Below are 8,797 nucleotides of genomic sequence, written 5' to 3'. Positions count from 1 at the left end.
CAACAGATGTTCCGTCTTGCAGCGATGGCCGCTCCCCCACCCCCGGATCTGGTGCGGTCAAGTCTGATGAGCCGGAACTCGGGAAAGAATACGTTCAGCATCTGGAGCGAGAAGTGCAACTGATGCCTTTCGTTCCATCGCTTGGTGCGAAACCATCAAGATAAAGATAAGACTTGTGCTGGCCAATCTGCCTGTGAGAGGGACAAGTAATGAGGCCCATGTCACCAAAGCTGGTCTATGTTGAAAATGGTCTCTGCTCCTCTCGAAATGCGGTCTGCGGGATTATCCGTAGTAGGGACGTGTCACCACTGGCAACCATGAGTACGCCGTTGAATTTCTGCAATCCGGTATGACACGAACACCTTCCACGTTGTAGGAGGAGAGGTGCTGCTAATAGACTTCCCAAGACAGCAGCACAGAGATCCAAACGAGGGATGGTGAGGCACCTAGCTGGAGCTACACGAAACTTTGCTACAAGTAGGTGGCAGGTCCTACGCCTGTTGACACGGCGTACATACAACACCCATATTCCTTTGCAGAAGCGTCCGTGAAGCAGTGTAGTTCATAATAAGTTGATGTGAAGCTGAGAACCCATCTAGGTACACGGAAGCTTCGTAATTCTTCAATCGATGCTCGGAAGGATAGCCACTATGCTTGTAACTTCTCTGGAAGTTGATCCAGGAGGTATTCCAGGTAAGTATTAGGTTAGTATTTCCGTAAAGTAAAGATCTGCAACAGATGTTGATTGGGTAAAATCAAAATGAATCCATTTAAAAACATAATTTGAAATAACACAAAAACTTTTGAAGCAAGAACTTCAATCGGGAGGGTAACCAATCGATTTAAGAATTTCATTCCCGGATTATGCCAGGTTTTTCCCGGTTTAAAAAAAAAGTTCTTCTTTTTCTTATTCGCATTTATAGCTAACAGCTTACTGCATATTAGCTTAGCGTTCTAAATGCACTTCCTCAGCTTTCGACAGCTTTCGATGCCAATACTAATGCATGAATTTGTATATTGTGTGGCAAGCACACTCTATGCCCATGAAAGTCGAGAAAATTTCCAACCTGAAAGCTTCCCTCAACCGGACCGGGAATCGAACCCGCCGCCTCCGGCTAGGTAATACCGTGCCATTACTGACTAGGCTTTAAGGCCCCGCAAAAAATAGTGCTCCCGGTTTAATGGAAGCAGCACAAAAGGATGAAAGGAAAGATTACGGCATGGGTGATTTTAGTTTATGGACAGCCAAGCATTCAAACCAAAGGAATTCTGAGGACAGTTTCAAGTGAATACAAATAATAATTCCTTGGTAATCGAATTCTCAGGACAGTTCCAATAAATTATTTGCAGAATATTTAACTTATTCTGATGATATTTTCAATAAAAACTGATCAGCACTCCAGGGAGATTCAGAAGAGAGTTCCAAGGGAAAAATGTCAAAATTGGTGTTTGCCTCAAGTCCGGCCGGTACAAGATGCAGGGGTGGTTGGACTAAGTGGAGCAAGTTCTAGGAAGTGTGGGACGCTCAAGCCACCACTGTACAGCAAGTGAAGTCTCAGCTAAGGACGCTGGACCAGGAACGGTTAGGTGCGGTAATGTAACCAGACAGGACGTGTGATCCACGGTAGGACACATTTATCAAGAATGTCGAGGAACGCCTCTGTGTTCACATTTCCAGATTTTTAAAATTTGTGAGACTATGTACTATTTTTTTACTTTTTTAACTAGTTCGTTTATTTGGAAGGCTCAATCGCGTTAGCTTTACGGAGCCGATAATTCATTGTTCTTAGTTTGTAACAATATTCACTTAATTATATGTCTAGTAGGAATTGGGCCGAATAAACGCAGCTTACTCGAGGTTAGAGAGGTACATTGTTGAAGGATAGGATCAGGGGAGGAGCTTGGGGGTAAGGTTTCGTTGTCTCATCAGAGCGTTGGCACCAGTATAAACGGTAGTGTGGTTCTAGTTTCGTCTGGGGTTCGACCGGCTATGGTGGGCAGTGGGCGACGATGACACTCATCGAGACGGGGGGACAATACAAACAAAAACTATTAAAGAGAGACAAAAGACAAAGGAATTAAATTCTTATACTAGACATTTCAAAACACATAAACCGACTGCATATAGCAGAGATCGCGGGTACCCAACACATCTCTGATAGGGATATAGGGTTGTCTTTCTGGAGGGTATTCAAAAGTCTCTCTCTGGCGGCGTACATTGCCAAACTGCGTGATCGATGTCATCGTAACCGTTTCCACACCGACAGATGTTGCTGTTCACGAGGATTATTCTATTGAGATGAGCATCTAGCGAGTAGTGGTTGGACATAAGTCTACTCATCACGCGAATGAAGTCACGACTTAAGTCCAAGCCTTTAAACCACGCTCTCGAAGAAACATTAGGAATAATTTAATGTTACCACCGTCCAAGATTTCCATTGTCCCAATCGGTTTGCCAACTCGAAAGGATACTGTGTCGCACTAAATGGTAAAATTCATCGTGTGAAATTTGCCTGTCAAAATTCGCTTCCCTGCGCGCCCATTTTTGCGAGAGAGTCTGCCTTCTCATTGCCTGGGATTGAGCAATGTGAGGGGATCCAAACAAAGGTACTCATATATGATCTTTCGACCAGTACACTCATCTGCTCCTTTACCTTTGAAAGGAAATAAGATGAGTACCTACTTGGTTTCATCGACCGAATAGCCTCAATCGAACTGAGACTATCCGAGAAGATGAAGTAATGGTCTGCGGGCATGTTGGAAATCATCCCCAATGCGAAGTTGATTGCTGCCAGCTCAGCAACAAAAACGGAACAAGGTTCCTGGAGTTTGTGGGATAATAATGGTTCGAAGTTGATCTGGAATCCCATGAATAACTTGTTTCATGGTCAGAATTTCTTCAAAATTTTCAATTATAAGTGTGCTTATCACTCCGCATTTGATTAGTATTCTGAGAGAGAGCTCCCAGAAACGGTTCTGGGGGGGTGTTACTCCTGCCAGAACCTCGAGACTCATGTTATGCGTTGAGCGCATACAGCCAAGAGCAATACGCAGACAACGATATTGAATTCGTTCCAATTTTATTAGGTGACATTTTCTTGCGGAGAGAAAGCAGAAAGAGCCGTTCTCTAGAACAGAGAGAATAGTTGTTTTATAGATATTTTTTTTACTTGTAGGCAATAAAACGGATAATTCGGATACCACATCATCAAAACTACACGTTTCCTTCATTTTTGATATCTAAATTTATTTCACTTTCGTATTGCTTTTTCCACTTGTTTTCATTCAGTGTTTCAATTTTACAACGGTTTTCTCTTGTTTTACAGATACTTAATAGGTTTACTTATCAATTTAATCTTTTTCTCACTCACTCTGCCTCGTTCTCAACTGTTCGCCGTTTTTACCATTTCCAGCTTCCTATTTCTCCGCATGCTCCCCCTTTCTTCTTTTCGCTACTCGAATAAAACTTCCATCTTCCAAGCACTCTTACAAAAATCGCTCGCTCTGCGGTACGTTTCTGAGCTCTCTACGGGTGCCCAACTGCGTGAGTGTGTGTGTGTATGTGTGTGTTGTATATGAACTACTGTTACTCGAGTGGATGCTTTCCGTCTCTCACATGGTTGTTTTTTTTGGTTTGTTTACTTTCCTATGACCTTAAGACTTCTACTGGTTTTTCGTTTTAGGATTTTTTTTTTCTGGACAATAAACATTTCCTTTTTCTAAATGTCACAAATTTCTTCGTTATCGGATTTGGTTTGTCTCACTACTAATGTTTCTGTTTTCTCCTCGTAACAAAATATCGACAACACAAGAACGTCAAGCTAAACTATTCTCAGCATTTGGCTCGTCTTCTTCCTCAGTGTGGTTTCCGTTCACTATGACTCCTTTATTATTATTTCCGGCAGAAATTAAAAAAAAAACTGAATTTTCCGTCCTTTGTCGGCAGCTTGCTGGCTGATGCCGTCGACGTCTTCGTGTGGGGATGTTTGGTTATAATTCTCTCATTTAAATATAATTTAATTTTCAACTGGGTGCAACGATGCTGCCTGTTAAAATTAGAATCGTTTTTTTCGCCTTCGCAAGCAAAGCTGGATGAATGAAAAATAAAAAAAATGCACGCGAATCGAAACACAAAAGCTTGGGATTTTAGCTCCGGTTTTTGCACTCGTTCTCCGAAAGGTTTTCTTTTGGGCTTCCTCTGTGTACTGCTGCTAGTTTTATTCTATTTTGCATTAGGATTTTTTGCTGTTTGATTTTTCTTCTTTTGTTTGCTTGCCTTCTTTTTCATACTGTGGGTGAGTGTCTGATTTTGGTCTTTTCATCTAATATTTTATCGCTTTTTATTGTGCTAGTGGTAGTTTAGTATTATTTTCCATGCATCTTTTTTTTTTATTCTTTTAGTTGTGGTGTGTGTTTCCGCTATTTAACTATTCAGTATTTTTTTTTATTTAGCTGTTCTGCTTCTTAATGTTGAATTTATATGTTGCTCTTTTTTCAGTTAAAAAAGCGCTAAACTTTATGTGGAGCGTTGTAGATTTTTTTTTCTGGATGGAAGGAATTCTCTTCTGTTATTCTCTAGCTATATTTTATTCTTGTGAGACACTGAAAGAGGTAGGATTCTTCAGAGGATAGTTAGAGATGAACCCGAGTTGAAACTTCTTTCATAAAAGTTGGCGGAAATATGAATGTAGGCTTCTTTTCGAAAATTGCCTACTGTAGTGAGATCATATGTATTTGGTATTTACAATTTACTGTGATTGAAAAATGTTAACGTCCTAACAAAAAACAACTTCAACTCGGGTCTACTCTCGTGAAGAAATGAAAGTATGCTCTACAAATTCTGATGATTGCACTTGTATAGTGGCTCCAGTCTGTTTGCATAGCTGTTAAACGGAATTAGACTGTTTGCGCTGCCATCCAAGAGTGAGTCCCGGATGAGTTTCAAAGGGATATATTTCTCGCTTTTGATTAGACCGGGAGAGGATTGCTGTACTTCTCGATAGAGTCTTTTTTTCTGTCAGGTTGTTGATTTAGAAGAAGTAGAGCGCGAGCTACAGAATAGTTGGAGGAGTCTTGCATGCTTGCTTTGACATCGAAACAAAAATCCTAGCCAAAACTGAGTGAACGGAAAAATAACACGACACGATTTGGCTTCGTTTCTTCTACGCACTAATGTGTTACACATTTTTGTAGGGCCTAGCAACGAAAATACATTACTTGTGTTTTTTTTTTGTTTTCTTAATTTTCATCGTGTTCTTCGCCACCTACCGCCTTTTACGATATAGTTCACTATAAACGTATTTACATCCACTTAATTCTTATTCATTTATTTAGTTTTAATTTACGATATCACATTTGCATATATTTCTCTCTTTCTCTCCCACTCATTTATGTACTGTTTTTTTTTTTTCGTTTTCACTTTGCGTGTTGAGTGTTTGGTATTTTCTTCTACTAGTTTCGATTTTAGCTTTCTTCCTATGGTAGAAAATATATAAAATAAACTTTTATAGATCTGTTTTTCATCGTTCTTCTTTCTACGTCTCATCGATTCGGCCTATACCCGCTGTAGGAGCAAGTACTGCTTGCAGAAGTCACTTCACCCTTTTTTGCTTGCTCTGTTTGTTTGTGTTTTTGCTTCCTGGGTGAATATGTTAAGTTTTACGACTCCTTTGGCGCTACTTTCAATATCGAGGAAGCGTGCCTCGTTCTTGCACACGTTTGCAATCGGTTGCAGGGAGTCTTCAGCAGCGCGGTGAGGCAATGTGTGGTGGTTGTGGAAAAGTTTTATGGAAGGGAAAAAACAAGCTAGAATTTAAGTAAATTAAATGTTTTTAATAAAGCTCTATTTCTCTTCATGCGTTCGAATTGATTCATAATACGGAATCCAGATTTAATTTTGAGTGTAGCAGAATTCAAAAAAGTCAATTTAAACAACTGTTAATAATTATAATTGCCTTCCAAATTGTGGTATTCTGCATGTAATTTTCCATAGCATTTTGCCAGTAATCTATTTCGAAATTGTGCATGTCTTTTAGAATAAAGTGAGGTTCATCCGGAAACACATGTTATTATGTAGCAGCACCCCTAATGGCTGGTTTTTTAATGTTTGACAGCAGATGTGCACGTCTTTCAATGCTAAAGCTTCGTCACAATTCGTACAATTTTTATTAAGCCATGCTAAGTGGACGACGAGAGAAGAAAATTCCAAGTCCTCCTGATTACTGTTTCGGCAAGCTGATTCAGTAGAATGTTGAGTCAATTGGAAGTGTTCGTGGTTCGTGGTGAGTTCAGTGCCAGTATTCCAAGTCTAACACGTCATCAAGGTACAAACCTCGCTCGCGAGTCCGAAATGAGCCAAGCGTAGCATTTTTCTGAGAATTAGAATTCCTACTCACAAATCATTCCACCCAGCCTCACAGCTAGGCATGGAAAATCATTTACATTCATTTGCCTCTAACTTTTTTCATCAACAGAATTCCGTAAAATAATGTGAAAAAAATTTACAGGTGTTGATATTAACTATAACTTTTGCAAATAACTGAAATCTATATCTCTTGTGCATGACGAACTAGCCTGGACAGAACTTGTTATTGTTTGTCAGTGAATGTAATTCACATTCACTGAAAAACAATGGCGTGTTCTGTTCACTCTGGTTAATCATGCATAAGAGATACAGATTTGAGTTATTTACAAAAGTTGTAGCTGATATCAAAACCTGCAAAATCTTCGTTTATTATTTTACGGAATTCTGTTGATAAAAAAAGTTAGAGGTCTTTGAATGAAAATCAATGCATGAAATGAATGTAAATGCTGTAAATCACAGCTTGCAAGCGATGGGGGATAAACCAGGAGTGATGGAGCTGCCCGTAATTTTCATATTTGCTTTCACACGCTTTTACTCTCACACTGAGTGAACTCTGAGCTCTTTCAACGAACAAACAGGTCATTCAGAGCCTTGAAATTCACATCTCACGTCAAACCATTCTCTCGCTTGAGTTCACTTTCATCTTTCTCAGCGAGTTTTAGTTTACTTCTTCCATATTCCTGCCGCCACTTATTCAAGGCGAGGGCTGCCTAACTTGACAGGGCAAGACAGTGATGCCAGATATACCGATTTATCGGTATTCATACCTATTTACGATCTTGATACCGATATACAGATAAGGTTCCTCAGAATACCGATTTTTTAAGATTGAATACCAATTTACACCGATATTTTTAATAATCAAAGTGATTATTGCCTGCCCACGTTAAAATGTCAGAGAAAACTATTGTGAGATACTTCAATCTTTTTTCTAATACCTTTAGTTTTTAGATTGAAGTCTCACTTAATCATTCGTTTTTTTCTTTTCTTTTATTTAACGTCGGTCTCTGTTCCGCAATCTAGTACCAATCACCGACGGACATCGATTGCCATCCATTGACGGCAATCGAATGTGCAGAAAGGCAGCTTCCACACCTGCGTAGGATATCGCACCCATTCAACACACATGGCCCGGGACCAACGGATTTACTTCCCTTCTGAAGGAAGAAGTGACCAGAGATTTTTATGCCTCAGAAAAATCCCACCGACCTCGGCTGGGACTGAACCCAGACCCATTGGGGTGAGAAAGCAGTCACGCTTACCACTACACCACTGGCACCGGCTACTAAATTACTCATCTTTAACCATTTTCTTATGCTTGATCAGTATTCGGAAAATCATTCGCAAATCTCCTTCTTTGAGTCTCCTTGCCAGAATAAACTCGCGTGTGCATGCGGCAAAAAAGTTTCACGCTTGAGATTCTCATGCAGATTCACGCACTCACACTCACAACGCCGAGAAATCATTCATGAGATGCATGAGATTTGAGTTTTTGAGTTTTGCCAAACACTGTGCTTGATATTATTTAGACTACTGTTTCCATTTCCTCGCCGTTTTTGGGTACCCAGGAATCCGAAAAATAGAGAATGGGTCATACTGCCAATTTTGGGGAATCGGAACATACTTTTATCATCAGATAGGTCAAAAAGAATATTCATTTTTAAATTTCTGAAGCTTATTAATCTCCCTTGGATGTTTCTTCCAATGTTCGCCTGGAATTTCTTACACCTTACAATGGAACTGTCGTAGCTTAATACCTCAATAAGACTCGTTCAAATATTTGATTCACAATTCTGATTGTGATATATTTGCACTCGGTGAAACATGGCTTTCTTCTGAAAATGAACTAAACTTCCACGATTTCAACATTATCCACCTGGACCCTAGTATAAAATCTCAATCCCAACAACTTCAGGCATTGAAATTGTCGCTTATCAAATAAATGTGAAGAACAAAGATCTTTGCATAGCTTCTGTACATGTCCCTCCAAGGAATTCCATAAACCACCGTCAGCTATGGAGTTTAGTTACTATTCTCCCATCTCCAATTCTAATGCTGGACGATATGAATTCACACGGTTCTGGCTGGGGCGAATCATACGATGACAATAGAGCAGGTATTTTCTATCATTTGTGTGACGATTTCAATTTGATAACTTGAACACTGGTGAAGCAACACGAATAGCAAAACCTTATGCTCGGGAGAGCCGTCTTGACAAATCTTTGTGCTCTAACTCACTATCATTAGATTGTCTGTGGAAGGTTATCAATGATCCCCATGGTAGTGATCACTTACCAATTATTATTTCAATCAAATGTGGTCGTCAAAAATCAGATCAGTCAATTCCAGTTCCTTTTAAACTCACGAGGAATATTGATTGGAAAAAAATTACATCGGCGGTAACTCTTGGTATTGACTCTACCGATCCTCTAC

This window comes from Ochlerotatus camptorhynchus, unplaced genomic scaffold (assembly GCF_037179485.1).
Source record: "Ochlerotatus camptorhynchus isolate MF236.1 unplaced genomic scaffold, CSIRO-AGI_Acam_v1.1 ptg000128l, whole genome shotgun sequence".
NCBI lineage: Eukaryota > Metazoa > Arthropoda > Insecta > Diptera > Culicidae > Ochlerotatus > Ochlerotatus camptorhynchus.
Note: the sequence above shows the minus strand (reverse complement) of the source record.